Here is a 16,777-nt window from a genome sequence, read left to right on the forward strand (position 1 = left end):
ACCACAGTTGGTGAGACTGCAGATAGGAACTTCAAAGCTTCCAGATTAACCAGCCAGCACAGATACATTCTGCAGTCTTCTGCTCCACCTCTAGCAGTCTGGAGGAGGAGGGAGTAGAAGAGGAGGAGGAAGAAAGAGGGAGAGAAGGAGGAGGAAAGAGGGAGAGGAGGAGGAGGAAAGAGGGAGAGGAGGAGGAGGAGGAAAGAGGGAGAGGAGGAGGAAGAAAGAGGGAGAGGAAGAGGAAGAAAGAGGGAGAGGAGGAGGAAAGAGGGAGTGAAGGAGGAGGAAGAAAGAGGGAGAGGAAGAGGAAGAAAGAGGGAGAGGAGGAGGAAGAAAGAGGGAGAGGAGGAGGAGGAAAGAGGGAGAGGAGGAGGAAGAAAGAGGGAGAGGAGGAGGAAGAAATACATTATACATAATGTATGGCCCAGCAGGTAGACCCCCGGTCTACCTGCTGGGCCCCTGGTCTCTCTGCTGGGCCCCTGGTCTACCTGCTGGGCCCCCGGTCTACCTGCTGGGCCCCTGGTCTACCTGCTGGGCCCCCGGTCTACCTGCTGGGCCCCTGGTCTCTCTGCTGGGCCCCCGGTCTACCTGCTGGGCCCCTGGTCTCTCTGCTGGGCCCCTGGTCTACCTGCTGGGCCCCTGGTCTCTCTGCTGGGCCCCTGGTCTACCTGCTGGGCCCCTGGTCTCTCTGCTGGGCCCCTGGTCTACCTGCTGGGCCCCTGGTCTCTCTGCTGGGCCCCTGGTCTACCTGCTGGGCCCCTGGTCTCTCTGCTGGGCCCCTGGTCTACCTGCTGGGCCCCCGGTCTACCTGCTGGCTGGCAGGGCCAGCGGGGTCACTGCCTCCGAGCAAACACACGATGACGTCTCATTCATCTATCCTTCCTGACCTTTACCAGACGCTGATGCTGTTACCCTTTCTTCTCTCTCTCCCTCCCTCTCTGTCTCCCTCCATATCTCTTCCTCCTCCTCCTCCCTTCCTCAGGACCCGGTAGACAGTGTTTGCCAGTGCGGGGGTCAGTAAGATCATGTTCAGATCAGTCACAGGGGAATGAACCTGAGCTGCACTGGAAACCACCCACATGATCAGGTAGAGAGGGAAGAGGAACAGAGAGGAGGATAGAGGAGAGAAGAGGAAGAAAGAGGGAGGAGAGAGGAAGAAGGAGGAGAGAGGAGGATAGAGGAGAGAAGAGGAAGAAAGAGGGAGGAGAGAGGAAGAAGGAGGAGAGAGGAGGATAGAGGAGAGAAGAGGAAGAAAGAGGGAGGAGAGAGGAAGAAGGAGGAGAGTTAGAAAGGAGAGAGGAGAGAGGAAGAAGGAGGAGAGAGTTAGAAAGGAGAGAGGAGGAGAGAGGAGACTGAGGAGAGAGAAGGGTGGAGAGATGAGGAAATAGGGAGGAAGGAGAGAGGAAGGAGAGAATATGGAGGAGGGAGAATAGGAGGGAGGAGGCAGACAAGGAGTCTGTAGGCAGAGTCCTCCCCTTCCCCCTCCCCTTGCAGACTGACACTAGGATACGGGATGCTAGGACACTGATGACTCCCTCACCTTTCAGCCACATGTACAGTACCTGGTGAAAAAGTTTAGGTTAAAACTGGGTTTTTATTTTCGAAATAAGCTGTGCTTTTCCAGTAATGTAAAAAAGCGATTAGTTGCTGCTACTTTTTTACCTGTGTTGGACTATGGTGATCTTTATATGCATGCCTCTGCTAACTGTCTTCGTAGGGTGGACGCAGCTTACCATGCTTCGCTGCGGTTCATTACAAACTGTAAGGCTCTGACTCACCATTGTGAGTTATACTCTCGGGTAGGATGGCCTGCTTTGGCCACCCGTAGGCTCTCTCATTGGTACACCCTTATTTATAAGGCAATCCTTGGTCTGCTCCCTAACTACCTGTGTGTTTGCATCAACCAGAGAAGTGTCGGACAATATTCTTTGCGATCTCTGGACTTTTTTATGCTCACTGTTCCAAATGCCAGAACGGAAATGGGAAAAGGGGCTTTTGGGTACTCTGCCCCCTCATCATGGAATATGTTGCAGAATGTTTTAAAGCTCAGGGAACTAATATCACTGACTACTTTTAAATCTCGAATGAAAGAAATAGAGGCAGGTTCCCTAATATGTAAATGTTTCTTAAATTAACTCTACGTCACTGTTTCTTAGCTCTTAGCTTTTAGTTTCTTTTAACTTGTCTTGTTCTGTGTTTTTCTGTCTGTAACTCTGTGTTTTTTAAGCTGCTGCCTGTCTTGGCCAGGTCTCCCTCGAAAAAGAGATTTTATTCTCAATGGGACTTCCTGGTTAAATAAAGGTTAAGAGAAGAGAGACACTAGAATGCTAGGAAACTAGAATGGTAGAACACTAGGATGCTAAAACACTATGACGCTAGAACACTAGAATGCTAGGACACTAGAACACTACAATGCTAGAACACTAGAATGCTAGAACACTAGAATGCTAGGACACTAGAACACTAGGATGCTAGAACAGTAGGATGCTAGAACACTAGAATGCTAGGACACAAAACACTAGGATGCTAGATCACTAGAACACTAGAATGCTAGAACACTAGGATGCTAGATGGAACAGAGCGACTGACACAGTCACAGGCTGCTCTGTGTTTAAGTCACATACACACACACACTAAGGGCAACAATCACAGGTCTGGGACACACACGCACGAGCGCTGACTGAGGTAAGAGAGAAGCAGAATCACAGAACTAGTCAGAGGCAGGATGTTGTGTTTCTTGAGTCTTTATCTCAGACTGAAAGAGGAAACTGTAACATGTCTGCAAGGCATGGAACACACAGGGATGTGCACACACACACACACACACACACACACACACAGGAATACACACACACACACACACACACACACACAGGAATACACACACACACACACACACACAGGAATACACACACACACACACACACAGGAATACACACACACACACACACACACACACACACACAGGAATACACACACACACACACACACACACACACACACACACACACAGGAATACACACACACACACACACACACACACACACACAGGAATACACACACACACACAGGAATACACACACACACACACACACACACACACACACACAGGAATACACACACACACACACACACACACACACAGGAATACACACACACACACACACACACACACACACACAGAGGAATACACACACACACACACAGGAATACACACACACACACACACACACACACACACACACACACACACACAGGAATACACACACACACACACACACACACACAGGAATACACACACACACACACAGGAATACACACACACACACACACACACACACACACACACACACAGGAATACACACACACACACAGGAATACACACACACACACACACAGGAATACACACACACACACAGGAATACACACACACACACACACACACACACACACACAGGAATACACACACACACACAGGAATACACACACACACACACAGGAATACACACACACACACAGGAATACACACACACACACACAGGAATACACACACACACACAGGAATACACACACACACACACAGGAATACACACACACACACAGGAATACACACACACACACACACACAGGAATACACACACACACACAGGAATACACACACACACACACAGGAATACACACACACACACAGGAATACACACACACACACACAGGAATACACACACACACACAGGAATACACACACACACACAGGAATACACCCACACACACAGGAATACACACACACACACACAGGAATACACACACACACACAGGAATACACACACACACACACAGGAATACACACACACACACACACAGGAATACACACACACACACAGGAATACACACACACACACACAGGAATACACACACACACACAGGAATACACACACACACACACACACAGGAATACACACACACACACAGGAATACACACACACACACACAGGAATACACACACACACACAGGAATACACACACACACACAGGAATACACACACACACACAGGAATACACACACACACACACAGGAATACACACACACACACAGGAATACACACACACACACACAGGAATACACACACACACACACACAGGAATACACACACACACACAGGAATACACACACACACACACAGGAATACACACACACACACAGGAATACACACACACACACAGGAATATACACACACAGGAATACACACACACAGGAATATACACACACAGGAATACACACACACAGGAATACACACACACAGGAATACACACACACACACACACAGGAATATACACACACAGGAATACACACACACAGGAATATACACACACAGGAATACACAAACCCACACAGGAATACACCACAGATACACACAAAAATACACCCACACAAAAAGATACACACAGCTAGACATGCACACAGAAATCTGCAATACGGCAAACACACACACACAAAGAAATACAATGAACAAACAAATACACACAGACACACACATATAGACACACACAGTCTACAGAAGAGTGAAGAGAAAATAAGAGATTTGCTCTGAAGCCTCCGCCTACCTATGCTGGAGTTACAGCGTGAAATAGAGTACTTTCACCCATCTCCCATCTCCCATCACCCAGAGCACCATCTACCAACCCTGACAGAGCCAGCGTATCAACACACACACACACACACACACACACACACACACACACACACACACACAACTGGAGAAGTGTCATCTTACATTTACATTTAGCAGACACTCTTATCCAGAGCGACTTACAATAAGTACAGGGACATACTCCCCGAGGCAAGTAGGGTGAAGTGCCTTGCCCAAGGACACGTCATTTTTGCACGGCCGAACGAACAACCTTCAGATGAATAGCCCGATTCCCTTCCCCATCCATCCACCCTCCCAGCCATCTCTGCAGGGTGACTTTCCATGATGGGTGGAATGGGGTGGAGGAGGGAGGGGATTGAGTGGAAGAGGGGGTGGAAGAGGGAGGGGAGGAGGAGAGTGAGAGGGTGTAAAGGGCACAATTAGTGACACAGTGTGTGTCCCCAGCCTGGGAGGGAACAGACACCCTGCTGGAGTCAGTGCCAGTTCAACAGCTGCTGTGGACAACGAGCCACAAAACAACAGGACATAACAAACAACTATACCAGCCAGGACAGAGTCACTACACAACCAGCCAGGACAGTCACTATACAACCAGCCAGGACAGAGTCACTACACAACCAGCCAGGACAGAGTCACTACACAACCAGCCAGGACAGAGTCACTACACAACCAGCCAGGACAGAGTCACTACACAACCAGCCAGGACAGAGTCACTATACAACCAGCCAGGACAGAGTCACTATACAACCAGCCAGGACAGAGTCACTACACAACCAGCCAGGACAGAGTCACTACACAACCAGCCAGGACAGAGTCACTACACAACCAGCCAGGACAGAGTCACTACACAACCAGCCAGGACAGAGTCACTACACAACCAGCCAGGACAGAGTCACTATACAACCAGCCAGGACAGAGTCACTACACAACCAGCCAGGACAGAGTCACTACACAACCAGCCAGGACAGAGTCACTACACAACCAGCCAGGACAGAGTCACTACACAACCAGCCAGGACAGAGTCACTATACAACCAGCAAGGACAGAGTCACTACACAACCAGCCAGGACAGAGTCACTACACAACCAGCCAGGACAGAGTCACTACACAACCAGCCAGGACAGAGTCACTACACAACCAGCCAGGACAGAGTCACTACACAACCAGCCAGGACAGAGTCACTACACAACCAGCCAGGACAGAGTCACTACACAACCAGCCAGGACAGAGTCACTACACAACCAGCAAGGACAGAGTCACTACACAACCAGCAAGGACAGAGTCACTACACAGCCAGCAAGGACAGAGTCACTACACAACCAGCAAGGACAGAGTCACTATATAACCAGCCAGGACAGAGTCACTACACAGCTACCAGCCAGGACAGAGTCACTACACAACCAGCCAGCTTGGACAGAGTCACTACACAACCAGCCAGCTAGGACAGAGTCACTACACAACTACCAGCCAGCCAGGACAGAGTCACTACACAACAACCAGCCAGCTAGGACAGAGTCACTACACAACCAGCCAGGACTGAGTCACGACACAATCAGCCAGAACAGCCATTAAACAGAACATCCCAAAGCCAACATGATTATGGTTACTGTACTGTAGCTAAGCTAATGTAAAATTTTGGAGCTGCTTTAATATGTAAAGCCGTTTTAGTCCAAATTAATTAATTAAATAAATATATAGGTAAATAAATAGATAAATGTAGCATATATTGTAGCGTTAGCCTGGTCCTAACCAGACCCTCGTACATTTCATTTGTACAGAGGGTCTGGGATCGCTCCATTGACAAGCGTTAACTTCCTTGAAGGCGGGTACTCTGTTGAAGTTTAAAACTATTGGATCTGCCCAGAGCCACTCTGATCTGCCATAACCAATCGCTAGCGTTCGCCTTAGCCAACGCCTTCACCACTACTGTAACTGGGCTAGCTGCCGTAGCTGGAAAATCTAACTTTTCCCGAACCCCGTGGGGAGGAAGGCCACAACATCATGGCCACCAAAAAAACTCAGCAAGGATTGTTCTTGCTCCAGCTTTAACTTATGGATATTCGGCAGCGTTGCCACAACCGACCGAATTGCTTCGCTCGCCTCTTTCTCCGCCGCCATTACATTTACATTTATGCATTTAGCAGACGCTTTTATCCAAAGCGACTTCCAAGAGAGAGCTTTACAAAAGAGCATAGGTCACTGATCATAACAACGAGATAGCCCCAAACATTGCGATCAGCCAAAACATGAAGCATACATTGTGGAAAACCAAATAAATGCAAAAGGGAAGAACCATAAGAGCATGCAGTTAAACAAGTTACAATTGAACAACATGAAACTCCCCACAAGAGTGCAAGAGTGTACCTGTAAAAAAAACTATCAACAGTAAAATATATTTCACAGCGAGTACAAGAATTTGAAACCGTTACAACTAACCAACAAGAGCAACAAGTCTCTCAATACGAGTCATTGTGATCCTGGAGGAAACTAACATCAGGTCCAGCCAAGCATTCCTAAGTGCCATTGTACTCCCGGAACAAGTGCGTCTTGAGCCTTTTCTTGAAGGTGGGGAGACAGTCAGTGTCTCTGATGGAGGTGGGGAGTTGATTCCGCCATTGGGGGGGCAGACAGGAGAAGAGCTTGTGTTGGGACCGGGCGCTCTTGAGCGGTGGGACCACCAGACGGTTGTCAGAAGAAGACCGTAGGTGGCGGTGAGCCAAGAAATGAAAAAAGGCGCCAATGACAAGAAATAATATTGATCATGCCACCAAATACAGACAAAGTAGCGAGCCTGGATTTAAAATGTAATGAGTAGAAAGTACAGATATTTTCGTACAAAATATAAGGAGTGACAGTAAAAAGTTGTCTGAAAAATAAACAGTGAAGTATAGTACTGATACCAGAATAATCTAATCAAGTACAGTAACAAAGTATTTATACTGTTACTTCCCATCTCTGGTTTCTAGAAAATAAATAGACAAAACCTTTAAACTCAAGACTTAGTTTAAACACGATAGAACATAAATAGCATATCTTATGGGAGTCTAGTTTCATTTAAAATGAAACATATTGAGGATTAACATGAATGAATGTTTTCCACGTTCCATTGAATCTGTATTTATGAGCCACTCTACTTTCAGTGTATCCATCTGTAGTCTTTTATGGCTTGCCTTCTCCAGTGATTGACTTGGCCACTTTACAATTTTTCTCAATTGCTAAGACACATTTCTTGAATGTGTACTGTGTTTTCTCCAAACTCTATACACACATCTTCATACTTACACTGTTTTGGCCAAACCCTTGACTTTTGACCCAAAATCAAACACTGTAGTCAAAACCATATTATCTGTCGTATAAACCTAACTTTGCATTCAAAATACACACAAAGCCCTCAAATAAATTCAACCTTCTGAATACCCTTTAGACACTGCTGGGAGGAATTGAAAACACTATTATAAAAAGGTTTTCAAGAACCATTGACTATAACGTGTCCCTGAATTCTAGATATGTTCCACCTCATGAGTTTGACATGATGTAAATCATAAAACTCACAATTACTGCAATTGTCCTTCTTACAGGCAGTTTATTTTATATTTACATTATACAGCAATTGCATTTTGAGCTCTTGTTACTGTAGTGGTCACAGTATACAAATAGTAGTACTGTTAGTCAACAACACAAATGTATTGCTGTAAATTGTAATTTGGGGAACAAAGGCTAAGAAAACAAGGAAATAAACAAATAATTTTTACCTGGGTAACAGAGCTTGAGTACAGTACTGTTCATTGTGGGTCAGCATCCTATCTCTGACCAGGGTCAGGCCAAAGATTTTCCTCAACATCACAGGCAATGTTTTCTCTAGCCAAACAGCAGGGAAAATGCCCCTGAATGCCTGAGCCATCCCTGACAAGACTCAAGAGCAATGTCCCGACAAGCTTCTTCCATGGCTTGGAGAAGGTTGTTCTGTCATAGGGATTTCTGTCATAGTGTGCCATGGATCTTATTTGAGATTGTTGTTCTTCTTCCTCTTCCTCTGCCTCTTCCTCTCCCTTGTCCACCTCCTCTCATTTGGACAATTCTTCCTTTTCTTCTGATATTTGCGTCCATGATTTCAAAGTACAGATGAGCTTACCTTTGTATTCATTCCAAACCCCTGATTGCTTGTTGAGTATATTTGCTTGTTAGTGCTTACACATGGATAATTGGTTGTTAAGGGTGTTTGAATTGCTCTGTTTTGGGTTTACTTATCAAATGGCAGTGTTTTCTGAATGACATAATGGTGATAATTGTGTCTTAAAGTAAGAGGTGTGTTTAGACTTTTGCAAAGAAGTGTGAATGAACCTGAGAAATGTGTCAAAAATGGTAAATTGTGTTTAAAGATTGGGGTACATGGTCTTTATGCTGGGATTTGGCAAAATGGTTTTGTGGGGATGGCTTACACATACCATTTTTGTGTGTTAGCAATCGAGAAAAACTGTAATTGAGCTGTGTTGCCGTATGCAAATCCAACATATATTTGAAATCAATATTGTGTTCATAGCGCTGTTAACTAGTGTTGTAGGTTTATCAGAGGGTGTTGTTAAGATGATGTACAGTACCAGTCCAAGGGCCGGGGCCAGTGCTGATGATGTCACAGAAGCTCTGGGGTACAGAATGTTGTAAAGCAGGAGAATACAGTAAATAAGCCAGGCTCCTTTACAAAAGACATACATTTAAAAAAAAACATTTCACATTTTATCCAGTTAACAGATGCTTTTGTCCAAAGCAACGTTCAAACAGTCCATATATAAAGTACAGCACAATATCAAGGATCAGAAGTGTATAGTTCTACAAACATGCGCAAACACAAGGTACAGTCTATTTGTACAGTTACACACAGTATGCACTTCACTGGAACAAGAGAAAGGGTAAGAGACAGAGACAGAGAGAGAAGGCAGGGGAGAGGGGTACAGAGGTAGAGATGGATCATGTTTAATGATCATGTTTAATTGCTTGCTTGTTTATAATCAGAGTACAAAATGTCACTGTGTTATTTAGGTTAGTGCGCAAAAAGAGAGGGGGGGAAGAGTAGGGAGAGAGAGAGAGAGAGAGAGAGAGAGAGAGAGAGAGAGAGAGAGAGAGAGAGAGAGAGAGAGAGAGAGAGAGGGGTATGGGGGAGAGGGAGGAGAGTGGGGAGAAACAGAGAGAGTGGGTAGGAGAGAAGGAAGAGATAAGAGAGAAGGAGGGGGTGGGAGAGAAGGAGGTGGAGGAGAGTAGGGGGAAGAGAAGACTAGTAGCCGTTTCTATCTAGGTGGACAGGTGATGACATCAGACCTATGGTATCAGTGGTGCCTTTATTGAGAGTAGTGAGACTATGGATTTCCTGCTGTGTAAAAAAGGTATTGATTGTCCGTCAGCAGCAGCAGGGGACAGTTGAGGTCATTTAACCCTGGGGCTCCCTCCTCTCTACTCCTGCAGTGTAATTCCTGTTCCTGCTATGTACTACCTGTTCCTGCTGAGTACTTCTTGTTCCTGCTGAGTACTTCCTGTTCCTGCTATGTACTTCCTGTTCCTGCTGAGTACTTCTTGTTCCTGCTGAGTACTTCCTGTTCCTGCTGTGTAATTCCTGTTCCTGCTGAGTACTTCCTGTTCCTGCTGAGTACTTCCTGTTCCTGCTATGTACTTCCTGTTCCTGCTGAGTACTTCCTGTTCCTTGTGCTCCTCAGCTGACACACACAAACAGACAAGGATTTAGGGCACTGTCCAGGAGCCTGTGACAGAGCAGAGTGCAGCAGGGTGGAGTGCAGCAGGGTTGAGTAGAGTAGAGTAGAGCAGAGCACAGTAGAGCAGAGTGGAGTAGAGTTGAGTAAAGTAGAGCAGAATAGAGCAGGGTAGAGCACAGCAGAGCAGAGTACAGTAGATTAGAACAGAACAGGGTAGTATAGAACAATGCTGAGTATTGTTATACACGAGAATAACTAAATTCCATCAGCCTCGCAAATCATGACTTCCACATATCGCTCCCATGATAAAGTGTGCATGGCTCACCCAGGAACACGTCCTCACATCTCACCCAGGAACACGTCCTCACATCTCACCCAGGAACACGTCCTCACATCTCACCCAGGAACACTTCCTCACATCTCACCCAGGAACACATCCTCACATCTCACCCAGGAACACATCCTCACATCTCACCCAGGAACACTTCCTCACATCTCACCCAGGAACACATCCTCACATCTCACCCAGGAACACGTCCTCACATCTCACCCAGGAACACGTCCTCACATCTCACCCAGGAACACGTCCTCACATCTCACCCAGGAACACATCCATAGTACTGGAGACAAAATCAAGCCCCTCTCAACCTAAACCCTTGAGGGTTTAAGTTGGTTGAGGGGCAGTTCTTTGGGCGTATGTGAAGCCCTCTGTGACATGCTTGCGTGTAAAAAGGGCTATACAAATACATTTGATTTGACTCTGACAGATTCAGAGCCAAAATGGGATGGTACTTTGTTCTAGATCTGTCTCTGATGGTCATTTTGTCTCTGATGGTCATTTTGCTCAACCGTCATTTTGACGGTTGAGCCCCAGATAAACAACTAGACATGTTGGAGGAACTGCTCCTCAACCTGGACAGTCACAGGCGTCAAGAAAGTCTACATGTTATTCATTTAGCCGACACTTCCACCCAAAGCGACATACAAAAAATGGATGCAGAAAGTAGAAAAATCAAGGATCAGAAATGCGTAGTTCTAACAGTATTTCAGTGGTCAGAGTCAAGAAAACAGGGTCTAAGGCCTTTGAGGCAGTCTGAGTCTTGGATGATCTGAGGCAGACTGAGATACTGACGCATGTAGACTTGAGTCAACACTGTTTTACATGCAGCCTTGCGCTCAGACAGTAGTGCTAAAATAAGCCCCAGCCCCAAGTCACCAAATCAAAAGCGTTTGTCTTTGTCCCCGACCAATCAGATCCTCCTGGAGGATGCAGACCTTGTCCCCGACCAATTAGATCGTCCTGGAGGATGCATGTTCAAAACATCTTCCGTTGACCCACTTAAGAGTGAGTCAACCTGAGGGTTCATCTGTTGGAGGTGTTGGGTTTGTGTGTGCTTGCATGCCCTCCAGACTCAGTCTGTCCTGCCCGCTATAGGCAAAGCACAACTTCAGCCGCCCCCTAGTTCATATACAGTTCTTATTTAAAAGGGGTCATTGACTGATTTTATTGGGTATTTCACACTGTTCCTTAAGGTTTCCGAATAGGGTATGTAACATTGGTTGGGCTGAAAATGGCTGGGTGCTGTTCTATGCGCCCTAATGCACCCTGTGAAATAGCCCTGGAATTAAACAAGTTTTTTTCTCCCTTTTATGGTATGCTCATGAATATATAAATGAGCTGCGTGCTGATTGTTTGTTTTACAACGAGCGAAGCTGCGGAGCCAAGACGCAACATAGCCAAACATTTAGCGTGAATTGCAGATTTACATGACAACACAGGTTATTTATTCGAATGAAACACAGTCAGGAAAATGAAATAACGATTGCCCCATTGTCAATAAACTAAATCATCACACATTCTACCTATGCTAGATACAGGATACATTAGTGTAGCGTGTGTCACTCTGCGTTGTGTAAATTGATTGAAGACACTGCCACAACTGTAGATCTGCTGATCTGGAGTAAGTTTTATTTTCCCTGTGCACGAAGAGACAACCGTTAGCTAGCTTTGTTAGCTAGCTAGCTTTGTGCACCTCACCCCAAGCTCCCGAGTGACCACATGGGAACCTCATCAACTATCAGCCCCACAAATCACAACCGGCACCCTAGTCAGCGAGCTCGGTAATATTTACAGTGTAAATATGACATATTACTGTACATTTTACAGTATCCCCTTGGTTAAGGGGATACTGTAAAACTTAGATATAATATGAAGTTGACATTTTACAACAGCTCTCTATTTAACAATTTTCAGACACAATGACAACATACCTCGCTAGCTGGAGGTCAGGTCCAAAAGAACGATAGAACTGCGAGAACACAGATAACCCGCGATGGGTCAAACCAAAACATACAAATACTTTTGAGAAAAACGTAAATTTTACATTTGTAATCACCAAAAATTAACATTGGATTTGCATCTGTAAATTTTATTTTTGAACACATTGAAATATGACCATGACCACCAAATGATCAACCTCCCCCTCTTAATTAGACCCACTTGACCTGGTCCTTGTGTGCAATCCAGTGTGTAATCTAGGGATCAACCTCCCCCTCTTAATTAGACCCACTTGACCTGGTCCTTGTGTGCAATCCAGTGTGTAATCTAGGGAAACAACATTCCACTGCTACATTAGCATTGCTAATAACTGTTAGCGACAAAATCATACTTACAGCTTGCGGTTGTGATGAGCATACGGTTGGAACAGCACCTCTTTTCAGCAACAGCGGTTTAGCAAATTCTGATTTATATTGTCCAAGGTTTTCAAAACTGTCTTTGGTGAAATGGTTTGAGCAAATGAATAATTAAGTGTCGAACTTTACAGGGATCTTCTCATAGACAAACATCAGCCATGTCCGTCGAGTGTTTGGTTCCTTGGGAAAACTATGAAAAAATACAAAATTTAAAAAAAAAGCCACATTTGTGACGTCACAAAGGTGGATTTTTGGAAACCGACCGTTTTACAGCGGCAGTTTTAAATTATGAGATTTGCATAGGAAAGAGGTGTCAATGAACTTTGAGGTTCACTGTATGTCCATTTTACCCACCGAACTGTCGTTATTCAACTATAACAAGGTAAACTCGGTTTTGCAGTCAATGACCCCTTTAAATTGATATGAATAATTAACAGCTTGATGCTAGCTATAATTAAATTTCCTATAGAACAGCGAGTGTCAGAACGGGGATTTTGAGATGATGGAATTTCAATTACCCTCCTAATGCCAAAGCTCACAGCTGTGTTTCTTTATTTAAGGATTTTTATTTTGGCAGATGATAGAATGCACCCTCATGCAGGATGAAATGTAGTTAAGTATTGTCACACACACACACACCACACTCTCAGACACACACCACACTCTCATACACACACCACACTCTCATACACACACACACACACCACACTCTCAGACACACACACACCACACTCTCATACACACACACACACACCACACTCTCAGACACACACACACCACACTCTCATACACACACACACACACCACACTCTCATACACACACACACACACCACACTCTCAGACACACACAGTCACACCACACTCTCATACACACACACACACACCACACTCTCAGACACACACACACACACCACACTCTCAGACACACACACAAACTCCAGCCCTTGCAGCCAGGGCCAAACAGGCTTGGCAGTTTGCCAAGGAACTTTTAGACGACATTTAATAACGTCGAAAACACACAGTCACGACAAATCACCCACATCTACAGTGTTCTCTGCCTCATCGCCACGTCTGGGTCACTGAGTGCAGCTCAGTGGTTAGAGTATTTGAGTGCATATAAATGCACTCTGGGGGTGTGGGGGGTGTGGGGGGTCTGGGGGTGTGGGGGTGTGGGGGGTCTGGGGGGTCTGGGGGGTGTGGGGGGTCTGGAGGGTGTGGGGGGTCTGGGGGTCTGGAGGGTGTGGGGGGTCTGGGGGTCTGGAGGATCTGGGGGTCTGGAGGGGAAGGTCTGGAAAGCCAACAAGTCACTGAAGGACCTTGGCCTCGATGCACTGGCAAGCAGATGTCCATCTGGCCCGACAGTCTGCAGTCAGGTGTGTGTCAATCAAAAAGCATATACAATTATGTAATTTTATTCCTGAACGTCAAGGTTCCTGAGAATGTTCACAGAGACACTTGTAGCACAGACGGGTTAAAGACTAAATTACATCAATGTTGAATCAAATGCTCATCGGCTGAGGTTTCCTCAGAGAAGAAGGAGGGTAGCATCTGAGCTGAGGGAAAAGGAAAATGTACGCAGTCTGATTTCCACTGATGGTGAGTATAGGCCATCTGCATATATCTGATGTGTTTGGAGCCCCCCACCCCCAGCCCCCCCCCCCCCCCCCACACCTACCCCAACATCACTCACGCATCACTGGTGTAGGAGACAGGGACCGGGGATTGAACCCTGTTTTGTCACACTGGTGCGGTGACTATTTTTAGTTAGTGTTGTTTAATAGTGTCCCTTTGGATTGGTCTAATACTGTTCGTGTTTAACGGATGGGGGCAGTTTGAAGTCTACATTATGTGTAACTTAGTCTGACTGACAATGATTTATATAGTTGAGGTAGTCTTTCCTAGAATATTTTGTCCTTCAGTCAACAATAAGAGCATATTCGTATCAGCAGAGCAAGGCATCGCACACGATCAAGGAAACAGCCTAGTAGTTCTAACCCTGGTTATGGACACAGCAAGATGTGGGTGAAACTGACCCCCTCCAAACACAACACTCGCGAATCCAATGCGTTTCCTCGCAAGACACAGAACGTCAAAAAGACCAGCGTCAATAAAAGTGTCAATCTCGGGGTAAAATAGAGGTAGTGTTACTTACCGTATAAAGCGGTGCCTCTACTGATGTAGCCGGAGCGGAGCGTTCCCGAGGTCCGGCCACTACGGTGCTGATGCTTATCGGCAGGTAAAATCAGTAAGGGGAGGTACCTTGTTTTTTTTTTCAACACATCAACATTTGCAGACAATTACTTAAGAATATCGGCAATAGACTAGATAAAAATAAGATATTCGATTCTTTCTATTCAGCAGTTCAGATGGCAAAGCGCGCGTTGAGCTACGGCCAACCCGCTTTCGATATATCAGCAAAGATCCGGTGTACGGTACTGAACTATCTTTCCTTTCTTTTACATCGAATAAAATACGCTGTCACTGTCACGTGCTTTCATCCCCACAGAGCTCTCAGTGATGCACCGTACACACGCGAGCTACTCCCAGCACTACCGACAAGACACACATAATAGCCACTCAATCAAAATCTCCATCCACTCTCCCGCTGCCTGCCAATAATCACGTGAAGCACTGTCTGTAACGAGAGAATTGAAGGATAATTGCCGACAGTCTGTTTAGCACCATTGTTGTATTGGCAGAAACGTGCTGGTCCTGCACGTGCTGGTCCCATCTATGAGGGCTACCTCCTTCTGAATGTAACCTCTTGGTTATTTGATGGAGATGTTAATAACGGTTTTATTCTAATTTCCTTTCCTGATGGTGCGTTTCAATGGTTATGAAATAAATTCTCTTCTCTGTCTCCCTCTCTCATCTCTCTCTCCCTTCCTCCCTCTGTCTCCCTCTTTCCTCCCTCTCCTCTCTCCTCCCTCTGTCTCCCTCTCTCATCTCTGTCTCCCTTCCTCCCTCTGTCTCCCTCTTTCCTCCGTCTCTCCTCTCTGTCTCCCTCTCTCCTCCCTCTGTCTCCCTCTCTCCTGGGGAATTTGCAGTTGCACATCTCTGCTCCCATCTCCTTCCATCGTTTGCTGTTCCTCACAGCATCTCAGAGCATTAATGAACTATTATCTTAACAAAGCTCATTGTGTTCATCAGCCACAGATCAGCGCTGTGTGTAATGGTGTTGCTGCCAGCACAGATGTCAGACACAAAGCAGGATTCAAGAGCCCAGTTTGGTTTCAGCAGTCGGTGCACAGGCCTGTTGGCCTGCATCTCTGGAGACTGGGGTGAAGAAGTCCTCCTCTCAGCAGAGCAGACCTGTGAAAGATCTGACCACTGAGACCGCTCTGCACAAGCTCAGACCCAGACTCACTCCACCCAGACTCACTCCACCCAGACCAGTACTGGTCATGCGTCCTGGACCGACAGCTGATGAACACAGTACTGAGATGTAGTTATCCAGCTGTGTCTTGCCTGCTGGATAACTAGTCTTGCCTGTAGCGTCCCAGAAAAGCTCTTCATTCATACCTGCGAGAGCGTGTGTGTGGGGGGACTGGTGGGATCAGCTGACATACATATTCAGGATGATTAACACGCTGGCTTGGTGGGCGAAGGGTAATCCTGTTGACCAGCTCCTCAGTGGTAATTCATGCTGACTCGCCCACAGCCATCAAGCTTCTCTCACATCCAGACCTCCATTAACACAAGGGGTTGAGAGCCACCTAATGAATGAGTAA

The 16,777-nt window shown here is 46.1% G+C and overlaps 1 long non-coding RNA gene across 1 annotated transcript in view; it reads right to left on the reverse strand.

The window, feature by feature from the left end:
- Window positions 1-15,892, reverse strand: part of LOC134029699 (uncharacterized) — a 34,665-nt gene extending 18,773 nt beyond the window's left edge. The window contains exon 1 of the long non-coding RNA XR_009931672.1: window positions 15,199-15,892. This is a non-coding gene — a long non-coding RNA (uncharacterized LOC134029699). The remainder of the gene's footprint in view (window positions 1-15,198) is intronic.
- Between the last annotated feature and the right edge of the window lie 885 nt (window positions 15,893-16,777).

The sequence above is a fragment of the Osmerus eperlanus genome, chromosome 1 (genome assembly GCF_963692335.1).
Source record: "Osmerus eperlanus chromosome 1, fOsmEpe2.1, whole genome shotgun sequence".
NCBI lineage: Eukaryota > Metazoa > Chordata > Actinopteri > Osmeriformes > Osmeridae > Osmerus > Osmerus eperlanus.